This window comes from Notechis scutatus, chromosome Z, assembly GCF_049901735.1.
Source record: "Notechis scutatus isolate UNSWTSFEM ecotype Mainland chromosome Z, rNotScu1.2, whole genome shotgun sequence".
NCBI lineage: Eukaryota > Metazoa > Chordata > Lepidosauria > Squamata > Elapidae > Notechis > Notechis scutatus.
In genome coordinates, this window is record NC_142025.1 from 69,199,442 (window position 1) to 69,219,438 (window position 19,997).

General features: G+C 38.2%; 1 protein-coding gene across 5 annotated transcripts in view; it reads left to right on the forward strand.

Annotated features, from left to right (window-relative positions):
• SUGCT (succinyl-CoA:glutarate-CoA transferase) overlaps nucleotides 1-19,997 on the forward strand; it is a 440,323-nt gene that overhangs the window by 164,543 nt on the left and 255,783 nt on the right. The gene's annotated exons all lie outside the window — the stretch shown is intronic.

Here is a 19,997-nt window from a genome sequence, read left to right on the forward strand (position 1 = left end):
CCGCTGGGCTCCGGTTGCAGGGAGGAGCCCTGGCTGGCCGCGCGTGGCTGCACCAAATGCCATGGCATTGCTCTAAACACCGCAGCAGCACAGGGAGAAGGGAAAGCAACGGTGGTGGAAGGTCTCCCGATATGAAGTGCCCCACCAACGCTGAAGTCAACGCAGGCAGCACCATATCCGGGCATGCAACAAAAGTACTTCCTAACGGCAAGCTCCCCCACCATTCCTCCCTATTTCGCATGTTTAATATAGGCCTTAATTTGGGGGAGGGTCTTAATTTGATTTTATGTCTATAAAACATGCTGGGACTTCCTATTGGGGGAGGCCGTATTGTTGGAGAAACACGGTATTTAATTTCAACAGTAAGTGTCCATAAATCTTTGTTTCCAGTTTCCTTCTGTTAATTTCTTTTCCAATTTTTTTCCCAAAGTCAGCAAATAATCCCAGGGCAATTTCTTCACATATCTTTTTTTCCTTGTAGTATTCTAGTATTTAACTTTTCAGGGTTTTTTATTTTATTGTAATGGAATTCCTTTTATTTCCTTTCAAATTCCAATTTTAAAAAGACCAAGCACTTTTCAAAGAGTCACTGTTACCATTAGGTGGCGCTCTTGGTTCTGTTTCCACATTCCACCCTTTCTTTTCACTTTTTCCTCTTTTTAAAGCTATTATTAATTTCGCTAATTCCAATTATTAGCTATTATTTCTTTTTAACACATTCAATTCCAGCGTTCAATTTTGCCTATTTAGAGCCAGAATCCAAATAATTATCCAGTTTAATTTCCAAGCCTTTTATAATCTAGTATTTTGTTCTTAATTTTCCACCTCCAAATTAATTCTTTTCAAAGTCCAAAGCCAATTTCACAAATTTCCAAGTTTGTTCACTCTCTCTGGTTGCCGATTCTACAATCTTTCATAAAAAATTCTTTGTTTCTTAATTCCGGGGTACCTTAATGTCTATGTATTTTGCCTGGTTCACACACCGCTCACAGCTTCACCACTCCAGCACAGTCTAAGTTTCCTGTACTGCCTCCCGTCTTCATGGTGGACATTTTTGACCACCGCTGCAACTTGTCTTTGGAGGGGGTTACCTTGTCAGGGAGGAGAGATGTGGCTCCCCATGACCCTCCAGGTGGTCCCCCCTTTTGTCACTAGCCCTCCAGGATGGTTTTAGTCCCGATTGGGACCTTCCTACAAGCGAGCACAGAGCAAAACAGTGCACGATCGTAGATTCCACTTCAATGCGACGGAAGCACAACCAGAAGTCAACCTCCTTACAGGCATTCTTGACTTAAGAATGCCTCTTGTCTCTGCTGGCAGTAGCACCTGGAAGACACCTGACCTCTTTCAAAACCTCCGTATCCTTTCCTAAATTTACATCCCTTACAATTGAATCACTAACCAGAAGGTGGCGTCTCTTTTTGGGTACCTTGCTCTTCTTCTGTGACTGATGTGTAATACCTGATTCACACTTTCTCCTTTCCAAAGTAAGTTCTTCTCGGACCACGATCTTTGCTTATTTGAGTTATCATTATCACAACTACCTTGACCTGTCACTTTAGTGTTCCTATTGTCAGCAAGGGCACTGTATTTGTTATGCTGGGACAAAGGAAAAGCTTTGTGTTTATGGTCCACAGCTCTCACCCTGCCAGATCCCACGGTTGTCCATATTGCCCTTTTCCTGCAGGATCTTTGTGGTAGAGGGGGTTGATAGGGCGGCAGCTCAATAGACTGGTTTTGCTAGATTGGGCACCTAATTTCTGCTTGGAGAGCACAGATTAGAGACTCTAGATAGGTAATCTTTCCATGTAAACTAGTAATTTGTTTACAAAGAGGACAGTATCCAAATTTGATAAGAGTACTGCAAAGTATCAAAAATATACATCATGGAAATTTGAACCTGTATAATATTGTGTTTAAATTTTTGTGTTTTATGTAAAATTCTTTGGTTCATGTTCCATGATTTTTTTCTTTTATCATATGTCAACATTTGTGTTTATGATGAAGAATAACCGATATATTTTGAATATATTAGTAAAATTCACAAAGTGTCCCAAGGACTACAAATTGCTTCTGAACCAAGTCAAGACATGGAATGATTATTGAAGAAGAATGCCCCAAATACTCATTGGAGAAGTTAAATAATAGATGGAAACAATTTTATTTTTATTCCATTTTCTAGTCATTTAAATATCCATACATTCCTATACATTTACACATAGGAATATATGACACTTGTGTATAATAATTCTGGAAATCGCCTTATTTTATTTGACAAAAGAGTATCATTAGCATAATGGAAGAATTTAAATGCTAGAACATAGTTCAAAGAATTTGAATCAATCATTTATAGATTAGAATATTGTTAAATAAACAATAAATAAGCCTGTTTTGTATGTTCAGTAAAGTCAGTGGCAATAGCCGAATTTGCTTAACAACCATACGCTTCACTTAATTACTATGGTGATTCATTTAATCACCATGGCAAAAAAAAAAAAAAAAGTAAAATAAGGCATGACTCACTTAGCAATCACCTTGCTTAGCAATGGAAATTCCTTTTTTTAAATCTATTTTTATTTTACTCAGAAAAAGTTAAGATACAAAACACTATTTTTTAAAGAAACAAACAAAAAACAAAAAAAAAGACATTAAAAAAAGAAAAAAAATGCATTAAAAAACGTAACATATATATCTTACTCGGGTGGGTTTCTACCGGTTCGTACCGGTTCTATAGAACCAGCTGTTAACATCACCGGTAATTCTAAGAACCGGTAAAACTGACCCCTGCTTGGCCCCACCCCGCTCCACTGCTCCTACAGGCTAAAACTGGTTTTTATTACTGCGCATGTGCAAAAATCCATTCCTCATTCTCCCCCGCTGGCCCCTCCCTTCGCTGCCCCGCCCCCCGCCCCTATCCGCTGTTCCAAAGTAAAAAAAAACAGTATTTTTAAAAAAAACGCTGTATTTTTTACTGCGCACGCGCAAAAATCCCTTTCTTATTCTCCCCGCCCTCCCCACCCCGCCCCTACTTATAGCGCATGTGCGCTAATTAAAAAATTTAGCCACACGGTGCCATCGCTCAAAGCAACAACAGCTGCTGAGCCAGCCAGCTGTTCGTCCCTACCTGCCTTCTGCCACCCTGCTAAGTGAGGGCAAGCCGCAAGCCCCAGTCACCACCGCCGCTAACCATACTTGCCCACCCGGACTGCCTTGCCCTGCCTGCCTCCCACCGCCGCCGCTAGCCATCCTTGCCCACCCAGACTGCCTACCCCGCTGCCAGCCTCCGAAGACACGGATCGGTAAGTACAATCTTCCAACCTGGTCGTCTACCTACCACCTCCAATCCCGGTCGCCCACCCCCATCTTCCCTCACCCGTAGCCCTCCATTGTTGCTGCCTTGCCTTCCCGTCACTGATTGGTAGTGAGGAGGCAAAGCAGCAGCTCCTGCTGCCCCGGTCCCCTACCTCCTGCCGCAGCCGCCGCCAGCCGACTCCCAGGCCCAGCACTGCTGCCTCGCACGCCACAGCCCAAGGGTTGCTGCCTTGCCTTCTCACCACCGATTGGTAGTGAGGAGGCAAAGCAGTAGCTCCTGCTGGCCCAGTCCCCTACCGCCTCATGCCGCCACCGCCACCAGCCGACTCCCAGGCCTGGCGCTGTGGCCTCTCCCGCCACGGCCAAGGGTTGCTGCCTTGCCTTCCCACCACCAATTGGTAGTGAGGAGGCAAAGTAGCAAGTCTTGCTGGGAAGATCCCTTACCTCCTGCTGCCACTGCCGCCGCCAACCCAGTCGAGAGCCGAATCCTGGACCGGCCATCTCTGCCGCAGCAAGCTAGAAGACTGAGGAGGACCCGGCATAGTTGGCTAACCAACTTGCCTGTCTCCTTTTTGGTAAATTGCTTTTTTATATATATATTTATTTATTTATTTATTTATTTATTTACTATCTGTTTCTTTTATTAATCAAAAACAAAACAGATACAAAAAGAAATAAATAAACACATAAATAAAATTATTTTACTATTCATCTTGATGTTTCTTTAAGTAACGAAGAAACATCAAGATGAATAGTAAAAATACCTTTTATTTGTGTTTATTTATTTATTTAGTATCTGTTTTGTTTTCTGATTAATAAAAACAAAACAAAATAGTAAAAATAAATACATAAATAAAAGCAACTTACCAAAAGGAGACAGGCAACTTCTTGTTACATTGATGTTATACGTTATCTGTTTCTGTTTAAATCAATATACAGCAACATCAATGTAACAAGAAGTTGCATGCATACATAAATGAAATCTTTTAAATAAAAAAGTGGTTTATTTTTTTTAAACATAAATAACAACATAAAACATCTTCAGTTACATAGTATGTTGGTTGGTACAAATCACTTGTGCACAATTTGTGCAGTCTTTCCTTTCCAATTTGCATTAATCCTTATATCATGCTAAGCAATTGGCCACTAAGCGAGCACCTAGTCGTTAAGTGAGGACCACTTAAATTTGGGTTGCCAGCCACATGGCCACCTGCCTGGGCTTTGCCTGGGCCTCCCCAGGCCTTGGAAACTGGCAAAAAGCACTTGCTAAGCTATTGGCCACTAAGCGAGCACCTGGTCATTAAGTGAGGACCACTTAAATTTGGGTTGCCAGCCACATGGCACGCCTACCCCAGTCACATGACAACACAGTCATTCCCACCCCAGTCACATGACCACGTAGCCATGCCCAATCAGCAAGCCACTCCCACCCCAGTCACATGACCACCAAGCCATACCCACAAATTAGGCCACACCCACAGAACCAATTGTTAAGAAATTTGAATCCCACCCCTGATCATCCTGTCCCTCCTAGTTGAATGTGATTAATATATTACAACAATATTAGTTTCCCACCACCTTGTGAAACAGTCCCAAAGAATTTTAAACTACTAAACTGTCATCAATAATATATTAATATCAAAATAGCAGAAATAACAACAATAATAAAGACAAGATTAAATTTCCAAAATCCTGTTAATAAACTGAAAACTATTGAAAATTTATCATAGCTTAACTATCCTAAATCATCCCCACAATTAACAGTTATCCTGGATCAAATATCCACATTTGTTTCTTACTACATCTTTTATCAATTGTTCCCTGATTAAATTCGGAGATTATATAAATCCAATCTCAAAAGCGAATCTATCTTCCCAAAAAAACCCAGATAAAATCATTCTCCAATGAAATATGATAAATCCATTCCCAGTGAATTTAGTGGTTTGAAACATTCCCTTAGTGGTTTTAATTTATTTACTGACTCTAGATGTTTTCTACAGCCTTCATGAATTCATCAAACTTATTAAAAAAGATTTCAGCTAAGAATTGCATGTTGCCCAACACACTTTTTTCTAGTGTCTGCCTCCTTCCCCTAAAAAAACTCCGAAGTTTTTGCAGTTTTCTGATAAAATACAGAATTCCTGTAATGAATGGCCAATAAAAATGTAACTCAAGTTAGAAGACCCACTAGAAACAGCATCAAAATTGATAGAAAAGATAGAGATATATGGAAAGGTGGCTGGTTTGAAAATAAATAAAGATAAGACAAAGATCTTGACAAAGAATATGCTATCAAGACAAAAGGAAGAACTGGCGGATCTATTGAAAATTCAGGTCACGAATAAGATCAAATACTTGGGGATACATTTGACAGCAAGATGCAGTACACTAAAAGAGAATAATTATATCAAACTTAAGCAGCAGATAGTGCTAGATTTGGCGAAAAGGGAAAATTTACAACTGTTATTAATAGGGAGAATATCAACAATCAAGATGAATATACTACCCAGAATTTTATATTTGTTCCAAACAATTCCAGTTAGGCTTTTTTTAATTTAATTTAATTTAATGTAATTTAATTCCTTTTTTTAAATCTATTTTTATTTTACTCAGAAAAAATTAAGATACAAAACACTATTTTTTAAAGAAACAAACAAAAAACAAAAAAAAAGACATTAAAAAAAGAAAAAAAATGCATTAAAAAACGTAACATATATATCTTACTCGGGTGGGTTTCTACCGGTTCGTACCGGTTCTATAGAACCAGCTGTTAACATCACCGGTAATTCTAAGAACCGGTAAAACTGACCCCTGCTTGGCCCCACCCCGCTCCACTGCTCCTACGGGCTAAAAACTGGTTTTTATTACTGCGCATGTGCAAAATCCATTCCTCATTCTCCCCCGCTGGCCCCTCCCTTCGCTGCCCCGCCCCCCGCCCCTATCCGCTGTTCCAAAGTAAAAAAACAGTATTTTTTAAAAACGTGTATTTTTACTGCGCACGCGCAAAATCCCTTTCTTATTCTCCCCGCCTCCCCACCCCGCCCCTACTTATAGCGCATGTGCGCTAATTAAAAAAATTTAGCCACACGGTGCCATCGCTCAGCAACAACAGCAGCTGAGCCAGCCAGCTGTTCGTCCCTACCTGCCTTCTGCCACCCTGCTAAGTGAGGGCAAGCCGCAAGCCCCAGTCACCACCGCCGCTAACCATACTTGCCCACCCGGACTGCCTTGCCCTGCCTGCCTCCCACCGCCGCCGCTAGCCGTCCTTGCCCACCCAGACTGCCTCACCCCGCTGCCAGCCTCCGAAGACACGGATCGGTAAGTACAATCTTCCAACCTGGTCGCTCACCTACCACCTCCAATCCCGGTCGCCCACCCCATCTTCCTCACCCGTAGCCCTCCATTGTTGCTGCCTTGCCTTCCCGTCACTGATTGGTAGTGAGGAGGCAAAGCAGCAGCTCCTGCTGCCCCGGTCCCCTACCTCCTGCCGCAGCCGCCGCCAGCCGACTCCCAGGCCCAGCACTGCTGCCTCGCACGCCACAGCCCAAGGGTTGCTGCCTTGCCTTCTCACCACCGATTGGTAGTGAGGAGGCAAAGCAGCAGCTCCTGCTGGCCCAGTCCCCTACCGCCTCATGCCGCCACCGCCACCAGCCGACTCCCAGGCCTGGCGCTGTGGCCTCTCCCGCCACGGCCCAAGGGTTGCTGCCTTGCCTTCCCACCACCAATTGGTAGTGAGGAGGCAAAGTAGCAAGTCTTGCTGGGAAAGATCCCTTACCTCCTGCTGCCACTGCCGCCGCCAACCCAGTCGAGAGCCGAATCCTGGACCGGCCATCCTTGCCGCAGCAAGCTAGAAGACTGAGGAGGACCCCGGCATAGTTGGCTAACCAACTTGCCTGTCTCCTTTTTGGTAAATTGTAAATAAATACATAATAAATTGGTAAATAAATACATAAATAAAAAAAGCAACTTACCAAAAGGGAGACAGGCAACTTCTTGTTACATTGATGTTATACGTTATCTGTTTCTGCTTAAATCAATATACAGCAACATCAATGTAACAAGAAGTTGCATGCATACATAAATGAAATCTTTTAAATAAAAGTGGTTTATTTTTTTAAAACATAAATAACAACATAAAACATCTTCAGTTACATAGTATGTTGGTTGGTACAAATCACTTGTGCACAATTTGTGCAGTCTTTCCTTTCCAATTTGCATTAATCCTTATATCATGCTAAGCAATTGGCCACTAAGCGAGCACCTAGTCGTTAAGTGAGGACCACTTAAATTTGGGTTGCCAGCCACATGGCCACCTGCCTGGGCTTTGCCTGGGCCTCCCCAGGCCTTGGAAACTGGCAAAAAGCACTTGCTAAGCTATTGGCCACTAAGCGAGCACCTGGTCATTAAGTGAGGACCACTTAAATTTGGGTTGCCAGCCACATGGCACGCCTACCCCAGTCACATGACAACACAGTCATTCCCACCCCAGTCACATGACCACGTAGCCATGCCCAATCAGCAAGCCACTCCCACCCCAGTCACATGACCACCAAGCCATACCCACAAATTAGGCCACACCCACAGAACCAATTGTTAAGAAATTTGAATCCCACCCCTGATCATCCTGTCCCTCCTAGTTGAATGTGATTAATATATTACAACAATATTAGTTTCCCACCACCTTGTGAAACAGTCCCAAAGAATTTTAAACTACTAAACTGTCATCAATAATATATTAATATCAAAATAGCAGAAATAACAATAATAAAGACAAGATTAAATTTCCAAAATCCTGTTAATAAACTGAAAACTATTGAAAATTTATCATAGCTTAACTATCCTAAATCATCCCCACAATTAACAGTTATCCTGGATCAAATATCCACATTTGTTTCTTACTACATCTTTTATCAATTGTTCCCTGATTAAATTCGGAGATTATATAAATCCAATCTCAAAAGCGAATCTATCTTCCCAAAAAAACCCAGATAAAATCATTCTCCAATGAAATATGATAAATCCATTCCCAGTGAATTTAGTGGTTTGAAACATTCCCTTAGTGGTTTTAATTTATTTACTGTAACTCTAGATGTTTTCTACAGCCTTCATGAATTCATCAAACTTATTAAAAAAGATTTCAGCTAAGAATTGCATGTTGCCCAACACACTTTTTTCTAGTGTCTGCCTCCTTCCCCTAAAAAAACTCCGAAGTTTTTGCAGTTTTCTGATAAAATACAGAATTCCTGTAATGAATGGCCAATAAAAATGTAACTCAAGTAAAAGCACTTTCATTATCCAAGGACAGACTGTGTTTCCTTATAGAAAATTGAAAGTTATTCAAAATAACCACATAAATCAAAAGGGAAAATAAAACTCAGTGCAGCAAGGGGTTAAAATAAATCAGCATTCAGCCAACTGATCAACTTTTAAAGATAAAAAGCAAAATAAACAGAGGATTCAAAAAGTGAAGTTAAAACTCAGGCACACTTAAGAAACAAACTGCCATGAAGAAGATGTATGCCCAATGGCTTTCTGACTGCTCTCAAAGAGAACTGGAAGACTCCCCATCTTGGCCATTCAACTTGGTTCATCTTGGTTCATTCCTAAGTACTCCCATTCAAATCCAAGGAGCAGCAAAACCAGCTTTGGCAGCAAAATCAGCAGATTGTTGGCAAGAGAGAAAATTTCCCTTACCATTCAGCAGCCATCTTGGGGAGGAATGCAATGGAAGTTCCTGTCCCAATTGTGGTTGTAGTTTGGGGAATTCCTATAGCAACATTTGTGAATGTACTATAAAATCAGGGTGTGAAACTGGTGCATAAACAGAATACGGCACAGCTATGAAGATTGTTAAATCCAGTTAACTTGCCCAGCCTTATAGAAACAAAATTAGCCCAATATGAGCAATGTATTAATTTCTGTTTATTGAACAGTCTTATTCAGCAAACATTATTTCATTTATAGCTTTTGATACTTTTATTCAAACATTATTTCAAATTTGGTTTGTTTTACAGCAGTACCTCTACATAAAATGCTTTAAAAAAAAGCAAGTCCTAAAATAATATGATTGGTCCTGGATCAAATAACCACATCCAATTTAAAAAGCTGCTATTATTTCTCTTGCTGCAGGCCTTTACCTTAACTATTATATAAGTTAGGCCTGCAGCTTTGTAAGTTTAAAAAAATAATAGTAAATGAGTTTTGAGTAATCAGTAATTTGCTTTGGATGAGAGTTATTATGTAGATTTTTTGGAAAGCACCCAATATATTAGTGTGTGCTGTTTTTTGCAAGATTATATTGTGCATAGCCTTTGCTAAATGGCCATGGCAAATTAGTTGTGAATTTATAATTTTTTTCAAATATATCAAAGCTGTGCAACTGGTTCTGCAACTATTTAGTATTCCTTCCTAATATAAACCAAGGTCAATGTGCTTTACAAAAGTCTTGAGAGGTTCTTTTTAAAAATGGGCAATATAAGAATAAGTGAACAATAGACAGCGTAAAATATTTTTAAAGAAAGTGGTAGAAAGAATTCCCTTTTCTTTTTTTTCTTTCTTTTTTTAATAAACTTTTATTAAATAAACATTAAAAACAGTTGAACACAGTGCGACTTTCCTCAACTCCAGCCATTGATATATTTTACTTCAGACCTTATAGCACTCTGACCCACCTTTTTCCTTAAGTTCTAGAGTTAGTTTGTCCATCTCTGCACAGACTAATATTTTCCTTATTATTTCGCGGTGTCTTCATTCTTCCAGTATACACCAATCTCACAGCAGTTACATGTAACATTAAATATGTTGTTCCTTTGAGAATTTCCTTTTCTTACTGTGGAGTTTTGTGTTACTATTCCATTTTAAATTTGATTATGCAGCTTAGAATTATATCATGGCACATGTGCTAAGCAGATGAAATTATCTGATAATTTGTTATTTAATCCCATCACTTGGTCCTGCATAATTCTGTGTAAACAATTTTTTAAAAGCCCAAATAAATTAACTGAAGCAGTGGTGTATTTCAATTTTTTTTACCACTGGTTCGGTGGGCGGGCCTTGGTGGGCATGCTTTGCACATGCACACACACTGTGTGTGCGTGCGCACCAAATGCGCACTTTGCGCAGGCACAGAGGCATTTTGAGTCTTCTCCTGCAATCCTGCACTCTCCCTGATGCTTCAGCAGCTGCCGTGCAACAATTGCTGTGCCAGGCAAAGCAGCTGCACTTCAAAATCAGGACATAAAGATTAGTATGGGAGCCGGGCACAGAACATTGGAGAGAACTGGTTCAGTCTCTGCTGCTCATTACCGTTACCAGCTCGGCAGAACCGGGCAGAACCAGTAGAATACCACCACTGAACTGAAGGCAAGATTAAAATCAAAGAATTGCTCCTTTGGCTTAAGATCATAAATGAAAGACAATTCAAAACTAAAATAAATAAATCCAAACCTAAAATATTTAAATACTGTGTTATGCCAGCCTTGTGTTTATTCAACTGCACCCTATTGTGAATTGATATTGGAGCTTTAATTCTGAAATTTTGAATTTTATTACTTTTAGGCTTGAGCCAGAAAAATAGAGTAACTTTATTTACTGATCCATTTGCTTGATTAATAAGTGCTTTCAGAATTATTTTAATTCTTTTTACTTGTCAAAATGAAGTATATTCTTATTAAAGGAGACAAAATTATTTTGCCATATTGCTAGTTGAAAATTTGTGAAGATGATAAAAATTGCACAATTTTTTGAAAAATTAGATTTTAGGTAGATTTTTCTGGCTAATAAGAACTTATATATTGTCATAAAGTACATTTGATTTACTTTTAATAAGTACTGTAGCCTCAGGGCACAGACTTTTAGAGGAAAAAAAAATCTGTCATCTTTCAGTTTCAGTCCCATAATTGTAGATTTATATTCTCTATTGCATATAATGTAATGGAAGATTTTAAAAGCTGTATTTGTTAGTTATTAGAAATGACTAATTATTACACTGATACCTTGATATAATCAATGTCCTTATCCCACATCATCTGGAGAGGGGAAGTAAAATGCAGCATGCAGAACATTTGTGGCTATGGTATATAATTCAGCCCTGTCTCTAGCTATAAGGTAATCATCATGTTGCACAAAACTACATAAATATATGGTAAAAACCATTGGTATCAGGTGATTTACATTTATACAGTTTCTCAGGACAGAAAAACAATGTTTGCCCTTGAGAGAAATTATGTGTTTTTGTCCAGGTTTTTCCATCTATTTTCATTAGCCAAACCACAAACAAACCACTTCTTAAACTTCCTTAAACATAGAAAGAAAGTTGGCAAGGACATTTTTCTGAAGGAAAAAAAACACTTGTACACATATGTCCCAGAAAATGAAATAAGGAGAGAATCCAGGTGGTTCCATCCACTTATGGCACTTGGGAACTGTGGCCATTGTGAATGTCAACACAGAAAATTAATTGCAATGACCAAGTAACCCAAACTTATTAATGCATGATGTAAGTCCAAATATATGGAATAAAAGGCCCTGATATATCATAGTTTCAGAAGAGCACTGTTTCAGTGCCAAAACATCTGATTACTTTTTAAATAAAATTATTAAGTCTATTGTATTCTATCCTGATTAATTAAAACTAAGCAAATGAATAATCTGAAAGGTGATAGCAACCTTTTAAACAATTTGTAATAAACATTAGTACATATCAGCAAATTTTCTAAATCAGCAACACTGAAAAGAATATTCCACTATGTTTGTTATAATGACCCAGCTGCTAAATAAATGCTGGAATATTATTTAGCTTGACAATTATGATTTCTGCTTTCACGTGGACTATCCTGGAGATGATCCATAATTCATGGGATCCTGCACTCACATTAATTATATGCAGCATAGAAAATCAAAATAGTGTTCTCATTCTCTCACCAAATCAGCTGGACACCAGGAATGTAATCAAGCAGAATTTCCTATGGAACACTTTATTGTCCATGATTTAAATAAGCTATAAGGTTGGGACTCTAATATGTCAATTGAAAGTATACCACATTCAATTTTACATAAATTTAAAGCTCTTTTTGGATTAATTAAAAACAGAAAAGGACAGATCAGTCTTATAGAAATAATTACTTTTAATTTTATTCAGGTTCATGGGCATTAATATTTGTACATTCTTCAAATCTCTGTAGAGAGGTTTATAATGGAAAATATATAGTTTGAGCATTTTGAAGGAGATAAGGAAAACTTCACAGTGGAATGGCAGGGAGAATGCAAGAAATGAATGGTGGCAAGGAAAGCCAGGGGTTTTTTATGATTATAATTTAGAAAATATATAATTCAGAAGTAGTGATTTATTATTACAGATCTCAATGAGATCTGTAGGGTGATTTCTCCATAATCTTTACAAGAAATGAGGAACATGACAAAACAATAGTTACTTTCTTGCACCCAAGCCTTTAAAAAAAGGAAATAAGAATGATAAACAAAACCCTTTGATCTCACTGTTGAACTGCACATCCAATCCAGTTATGTTACCTCCATAATCAAGGAAATAATTCAAAGAAGTCTAATAACAAAAGTCATATAAACCATTTTCCTGTATATTCTGTAAAGTACATATTCTGTGGAGGGAATTCAATCAATAAAGTAGAATTCTTATGTGTTATTGACATTAACATATTGATCACTTCTGGTGATAGCTTGTACCAAAGTTCTAGATAGAAACTGTTATTCCTTAGTAAAAAGAATAATTAAATTTTCTTTTATTTGCTCAATTCTGGAAACCTATAAGAGATAAGTTTTTAAGACCTTGATCTTCTGGGTAATTCTTTAAAATAGGAATATTTTGTTTGAATTTTGAACAGAATCTTGAACTTAGGTAGATTGGCTATGATATTAGATTGTAATTTATTCTTCTGAAAATTATTAATTATCAGAAATTATAAGATTATTAGCAATGATTTCAGTGGTAAAGAAAGAACCTGTGACCCAAGAAAAATATAAGCAATATAAAGATTCAGCAAATTAGGATTTATATGAATATAAAATTCATGTCAAAGTGCCTGGAGACATAATGTACCATGATACTGAAATATCACCAGCCAAATTATACTATAAATATCAACAAAGATGAATATTTTAAAAATATTTAATGACTTCTGGTCTTTCATTCATAGTTTTGGGAATTCACTTTCTAATAAAACTGTTCCGGTCTTCCGGTTTGGGCTTCTTCGGCAAGGGACCGAAATCTGCGATCGTGCTTGGTTTCGATCCATGCTCGCTGCCAGAGCACCCCGATCCTTTGGATTTGGGGCTGAGGCCACCCTGTAGAGGTGGCGAAGAAGGGGGAGACTACCAGCTGAGTATAGCATCTCTCCTCCTTGGCTGGTCTAAACTCCCTTTCCCAAAGGCAGTTGCAGCGGTAGTCAGAAATGGCCACTCCAAAGAAGAACCTGACCAGACAAGATTGAGCAGGAGGAAGACAAGGGGGAATGCAGGACAGACTGGGCTAAGCAGAGACAACATCTAAGCAAGGTACCCTGGATTTAAAAGTATTAAGAGTATTATTCCTAAAAGAAGATTTTTAAAGCAGTGAAGAAGAGAGAAAAGAAGGGAAATAATCCTTTTTTCTATTTTCATATTGACAGTTACAATTGGATTTGAGTGTTTAAAATTAGAAATCTAAGTAAGAAATTTGTAATAGTTTACTTTGACACTAATAGGCAATCTTTAGCTGAAATTAAAGTGTCAAAAGGAAATAAAGACTTTCTGGACATTCTAAAGCCCTCAAAAGGAGAAGAGTGAAGGAAAAAGGGTGGAACTTGGAAAGAATAACTGAGTGCCACCTGGAAATAAAAGGGATTAACAATGAAACTTTGAAAAGACTTCCAAAAAATACATTGTAACTGAGACTTTATTAAAAGATAACAGAACCCTCAGAAAGGGAAAGTAGAAGAAAGAAACAAGAAGAAACAGCTTTAGATTACTTTGTGATTTTTAAAATTTTGGGTGTTGGATTTTTAATTAAAGTCAATCGGGTGGTTGTTTAAAAGTGCTTAAAATGGCATCACTCCTTGAGGAATTAAAAATGGAACTTAAAAAACAGAAAGAAGACACACAAGACGGAAGAGGATCTTTTGGTTTCATATTCCAATTTTTAGAAATGGAGATTTCGAACTATGAAAAACAACAAGAAATGTCTGAAGAGCAAGAAGAAGGGCAGGACAAAGAAGAAGCCATTTTTAATGATCAAATAATGCAACGTGGGGTAAAATGGGAAAAAGGAGTTAAAAGCTTAAGATTAAAGGGAACAACTAAAAAAAGAATAGTTTGAAAAGGAAACACAACAGTAAGGAGAAGCAGAAAAGAGAATTACAGAAGGGAGAGTTAGAGAGAGTGCGGGACGAAAAAGGGGAAATAAAGAGGAAAAGAAGTTATAAGGGACAAAAGCTGGAAATAAAGAAACAGAAAATGTACAAGGATCAAAGGCATTAGCTTATTTAGAAGACATAGAGATAATGGTTAAATCAAATTAAAAGTGAGAATTCTGCAAGGTACAAAAGATAGTGTTATAGTAGAATATAGTAATGAGTTAGAAATGAAATAGGTGATTAAATTACAAGATAAAACTGGATTGTTATGCAATGGTATGTTTATTAACAATTAATGTAATAATGAGAGAAAGGGAATAAAGGTAAAAGAAGTTGAAATAAGAAGAAAGAATGGAAATATTTTAATTGTTCTTAAAGATTGATAAAATACAGTTGAAAAGAAATGTGAAAGATTTACAATGGAATCAATACCAGTTGTTAGGATGAATTTGAATAGAATAATTATTTTGCTTATTATTTTTATATATAATTTTGTGTGTATTTTCAAAGGAAAGTACCCAGCAGAATTTGGTTGATGAGAGTTATATGATATAAAATAGATATTAGAAACTGAATGCTATAATTCCATAATGTATACATTAAATGTTTAATGAAATTTTATATGATAATAATTATAATATTCAAAGGTGCCACACTCTAATTGGCAATTACAGGGGGAATCTTGCTTTTCAAGGCCTGGAAGGGGAGGGAATTATTATTATTTTTCCCCTCTCTCTTTCAGGATGATGATGGAAGAGAATTTATGAAATTGTAAACAGGACAGATGAAAGTATAAGGATAATGAATAGAAAGATGTAGAAATTTAGGAAGAGAAATGTAATTGAATTAGAAAGAAATTAGATAATTATAAAAGAAGATTAAGGAAAGCAAGGGGAAAAATATTGAGAAATTGAAAAAATAGTGATAAGATATGAAACTGAATATATAAGATGAATATGTGTTTGAGATTATGTCTGTATGGAAATGTGGTAACCTGGAATCATGCTGTTCTCTTATTACGTTTTGTTAAAACCCAATAAAACCCAATAAAAGGATAATGGAAAAAAACATTATTTAGTTTCATACTTTCAATTAATAGTTCTGAATATGGGGGATGGTGGAATACTTTTAATATTTAGAAGTGCTGTTAAAGTCCATAAATAATTACAATATTGTAATACAATTACCATTGTTGCTTCTTCATTCCAATACTAGAGAATCTCAAGTCCATTACAGCCCTCCTCATATTCCGTTTCAGTTATTTCAGTGTATTTAGTAAGCATATTCCATTAATTATTCCATTCATCTTTGTACATATGAGAAAAGAGCATACATTCCAATACCAAAAATATCAGTTCCATTTTTCATCCTAATATCTATCCCTATTTTCTAGAATATTCATAACTTTAAGTATGTTTATGCTACCCCCCATTACCTTGCAGAATCCCCCCTTTTAGTTCTTAATCAGCCATTGTTTCTGTGTCTTCTAAATAGACAATTTCTTTTCATTTTTTTACAATTCCCATATTTCTTTGTTTCCTGATCCTTTTTTTTAATCCCTTCCCCGGTGCTCCAGGATTTTTGAAAGATATGGTGCAGTGGTTCTGAGATGATCTCTGCCAGCTCCTTAAAAACTCTGGGATGTAATCCATCAGGCCCCAGTAATTTGTGTTCATCAAGATCAGACAGGTGTTCTCTTAATATTTTTTAAACTTTTATTTCTGGTCTGTCTTTTACAATTATGTTTTTGGTGGGTTGAGCTATAGTTTCTTTTTGTGTGAAGACCGATGCAAGGAATGAGTTAATCAGTTCTGCCTTCTCTCTGTTGCCTGTTACTTCCTTGCCGTCTTCTCTCTTTAGTGGACCGACTGTTCCTTGATTTTTTTCTTGTTATTTATATGTTGGGAGAATTTTTTTTAAAATTATCTTTGACTTTTGTTGCAAATCTTTGTTTGTTCTGAGCCTTTGCTTTCCTGACTTTGTCTTTGCAGATTCTGGCTATCTGTTGATATTCTGCCTTAGTTGTATGTCCCTCTTTACATTTTTTGTACTTGTCCTTTTTTTTCTTTCAATTTGCTAGAGAGATCTTTGTGCAGCCATGCTGGAATGATAAAATATTCTTTACTATGGCTCCCATCCTCTCAGATGCACTAGAATTGCCTACTGTGGATGAACCATGGGCCTCCCTGGTTTCATCCACCACGGTTTCTGGGGACCTAGTGGAAACCCTGAAAGCAGAAGACAAGAAGGTGGAATTAAACTTCCGCAGAACCCATCAGGTATTATGCTGCCTGGGCAGTAAAGGCTGCTACAGCCACTTCCTTCTTCGCTAGAACCTCCTTCCTCTGGCTTCACCAGGTGCAGTGAATGCACCACGATATTAACAAGCTGGTGGTAGCTGCTGAATTTTTGGCTGATGCATCGTTGCACGTGGCCCATTTTTCCTCCAGGGCTCTCACTTGCAACGTCACTTCACGCCGTTTGCTATGGCTTCGCCAATGGCAGGCGGATGCTAGAACCAAGTGGAGGCTCGCCTCTGCCCCATACAAAGGAACCTCCTTTTTGGGGAGGTATTGAATCCCTTCCTTATTGAGAACAATTTTGGATTGTTCAGCAGCTGTTGGGCTGGAAGGCTACATAGCTCACAGGCAGGACAGGAGTAGAGATTCTGGAAAGAACAAAGGGGTTAAGCCTTTATGTGAACAAAAGCTGGTGTATCAATACAAAGACTGTAGACAGCCACTGCTCCATGGATCTGGAGTATATGACTCTTAAATGTAGACCCATATATGTTCCGCGGGAATTCAGCATGATTTTGATTACTGCAGTCTATATCCCACCTGATGCCAATACTACCATAGCTTATATAACAGTGTTAGTAATCAGCAGAATAAATATCCTGATTCTGTGCATATCATAGCGGGGGACTTTAATCAAGCTGACTTTAATCAAGCAGATCGCTATTACTCTGTAAACAGGAAGTTGTAACACAATGTTCCAAGGATTTTTATCCGAGTGAAGGAAAGACTGAACAGCTCACAGGAAACTATTTGTTTTTGTTTTCCCTTGATGAATGAGATTTCTGGGCCCCTCCTAGTTAACTGAATACACTTTCAAAGTTTGTTGCTTTTAAGAGAAAGAGGCACGTCTTGCACTGGTAAATTCAAACAGATTATATTTTTACTGTGTAGACTCAGATTTGTATTGAGCATTCACTCCTGGCTTTAATATACCTCTGCTTCTATCACTCCTGGAGTCCGGATTAGCAATTTGGCGAGGAGAAAAGAGGGAAGAGGGAAATGGGGGCGGCAGGGAGGAGGCAGTCTGCTTCACACCCTAGCTGCAAACTTCTGGAGACAGTCTCACAGCTCCCAGTGCTCACCTCCCTGCAAGGATGGGATGAATCTCACCGACTCCAAAGATGATCGTTCTCTGGGCTCTCACCGACTCCAAAGATGATCATTCTCTGGGCTGGGTCGCTCCTGGGAAAGGTCAGATTCTCACTCAGCAGTCGAGGGGAAAACTCTCGAAGTCAAGGGAAAAGCCACAGTTGGAGCGCTCTCGCTCAGCGATCCTCCCGGCCGGCGCTCCTCGGGCTTTGCTGAGCTTGCTGAGTTTTATTTACGCTTTATTTGACAAACAAGGCTTGGCGTTTGCCCTCTGGCTGGCAGGAAGGCAGCCACCAACAGAGGCCCCTTCGGCAGAGATGGGGTCTTGGGTGGGGGGTTAGCTGGCAAGGACCCTCTCTGCACTAGGTCTTCGCTTCTCCGTGTTGGGTCCTCAGCAGGTTGCTTGCAGGACGGGGCGCACGATCGCTCCAGTCATCCCCAGCGATTAAAAAAAAAATGATGATGAGGTGTTTGCATCTAGTCTGAAGGTTACTACATTAAGGGCAGCATTAGTGTGGGCAGCTAGGGAGAAATACATTATAAATCATTTAGATGTAGAGATGGCATATCTCCATGCACCATTGCAACACACTATATATTTAAAGAAATCTTTAGGTATCAAAAATGATAATACAACTGATTGCTGGAGATTAAAAAAGAGTCTTTATGGCTTGAAGCAATCAGGATATGAATGGAACCAGTGTATAGTTAAGGAATTAACTAAGATAGGTTTTGTAGCTGGCCATGGCTGATCCATGTTTGTTCAAAAGAGAAAGTAATGGTGTAATTTCATTGTTGCTATTGTTTACTGATGACATAGCATTAATCACCAAAACTGAACAAGAAGCTACTAAAATAATATCACTGTTAGAAAAGAAATTTAAAACAAAATAGTTAGGAGAAATTAAACAATATCTTGGTTTAAAGATAGATAGAACTAGGGGAGGATAAAAAATCTCACAGGCAGATAAAATTAACCAATTACTAAAGAATTTTAAAATGGAACTTTGTAAGCCGGCTAAGACACCAATGAGCCAGGATGAGCCAGTTCAGCCACAGTGATGTTCAAAGTCCTGTTTTTGATAAGAACATTTATCAGTCCTTGATTGGTAGTTTATCTTATCTCAGCAATTGGTCAAGGCCAGATATAGCATACAGTGTTAATCAATTAGCGAGATTTAACGCTGAGCCAACTGAAAGGCACTGGCAAGCTGCTAAACGTGTGTTAAGATATCTGAAACGAACAATGCATTACGCATTGTATTTGGAGCCTAAGAATGAACTAAGTCTAACTGCATATGCCAATGCAAGTTTTGCTACAGACATAAATACACGTAAATCTACATCGGGTACTATAGTATTATTGGGAAAGGTGTTGATTGGATGGAGGTCTATTTGTCAGAAACATTTAAGTTTATCAACAATGGAGGCTGAATTCTCATGTTTGTCTTTATTATGTACAGATTTAATTTTTTATAAGCTATTATTGATTGATATGGTAATTGATGTAACAGATTCTATTGTTGTTTATGAAGACAACCAATCAGCAATACAAATGGCTTCAAATCTTGCTGTAAAGACAAGAACGAAACACACAGATTTAAGATATTTAAATGTGAGACAATGTGTGCAAAGTCAGATGATTAAGCTGGAATACTGTATGTCAGAAAATAACATCGCAGATCATTTTACAAAAGCCCAAGGCTTTGTAAGGCATAAGGCTTGCTGTGAGGATTATGGACTTAGAATGTAAGGTTGTATATATTGTCCTACCCAAAGGGGAGAATGTTAGGAATATAAGTCACCTAACAGTTGGGTTGGAAAATATATAAACCAGGATAGACATTTTAATATTGTCTCTTTAAGGGAATGCTAAAATTGTAATTGGGTGTCGTTCCTCAAACGGCAATAAGATGGAGCCAGAAACCGGGGT